The following is a 1,550-nucleotide window of genomic DNA, read 5'->3' as shown; positions in this document are numbered from 1 at the left end:
GACCAAGAGGCAGTTGTTTGAACAGAACATGGGAACACTGAATGGTTTAAAATTAAGAAAGGTGTGCAACAGGGTTGTGTTCTTTCACCACACTTATTCAACCTGTATGCCGAGTAAAGAATCCAAGAAGCTGGGTGCTATGAAGAAAAACGTGGCATCAGGATTGGAGGAAGACTCATTAACAAGCTGCAAGTGAAGAGGACTTAAAATACATACTGATGAAGATAAAAGACCACAGCCAACAAATAACATCATGATAAGTGGAGAAAAGATTGAAGTTGTCAAAGACTTCATTTTGCTTGGATCCACAATCAACATTCATGTACGCAGCAGTCAAGAAATCAAACAATATAATAATATAATTCATTAGACAAATCTGCTGCACAAGACCTCTTAAAAGTGCTCAAGAATAAAGATATCAGGTTGAGAACTAAGGAATTCCTGACCATGATATTTTCAATACCCTCATATGTGTCTAAAAGTTGGACAACTAATAAGGAAGACCATAGAAGAACTGATGCATTTGAGGTGTTAGAGAAGCGTATTGAAAGTACTATGGACTGACAAAAGAACAAACAAAGCTATGCTTGAAGAAGTACAGCCAGAATGCTCCTTAGAAGCCAGGATGTTGAGAATTCGTCTCTCATACTTCAGATATGTTATAGGAGAGACTAGTCCCTGGAGAAGGACATCATGTTTGGTAAAGTGGAGGGTCAGCAAAAAGGCGGAAGAGCCCTAACAAGATGGATTGGCAGTAACAATGGGCTCAAGAGTAACAATTGTGAGAAGGACACAGGACTAGGCAGTATTCCGTTCTGTTGTGTGTAGGGTTGCTGTGAGTCAGAACAGACTCCAGGACACCTAAAAACAACAGCAACATAGTACCTACAACTTCCTATGAGCTAGTCAATTAAACATTCTCACCTTTCGGTCACTGCCCATCTTCCCTTGGAGCTGTAAGCTTTGGAATGGCAAGAAGACCGTGTCTGTCTTGTTCACCACTGTGTCCCCACCACTTAGCACCACTGTGAACACACAGAGATTATCAATAAATGCATCTTGTCCTTACTCACATTTTGCTTCACAGATAATTTCACCACTTTTAGGGCAACAGACCAAATAATAACTTTTGTTTATCTGTTAAGCAAAAGCCTTTTTCTTGTTTATAAGAAGAGAGCTCCAAATTAAAACGCACTCCATTCTAAAGAGTGGGTTGAATCTTTTCTACTTGAATAATTTCTATTTGATGCTTTTTAGGTTCAGATAAAGAACAAGAACAAAAAGTAAATAACCAGCTGTTATATCATTGCCATTGTAGAGAATAAAAGTAATAACATCATTGATTGATAACTGAGTTGTGTGCCTACCAAAATTTCAATATTGTGCAATTAGATGCTTCTCATGGGAAAGAACATGTGATTTAATTGTTATCTCCAAATATGAAGCTAACCTATGGCAGTGAGTGGAAAATCAGTGTATTCCCAGTGGTTTTGAGCAAATACCTACATACACAAAAAGTCTTATTTCCAAGTTAATGTCCTATGCAACTT

The sequence above is a fragment of the Chrysochloris asiatica genome, unplaced genomic scaffold, assembly GCF_000296735.1.
Source record: "Chrysochloris asiatica unplaced genomic scaffold, ChrAsi1.0 scaffold00018, whole genome shotgun sequence".
Lineage (NCBI taxonomy): Eukaryota > Metazoa > Chordata > Mammalia > Afrosoricida > Chrysochloridae > Chrysochloris > Chrysochloris asiatica.
The sequence above is the reverse complement of the archived record's forward strand: the minus strand, read 5'-3'. Positions refer to the sequence as shown.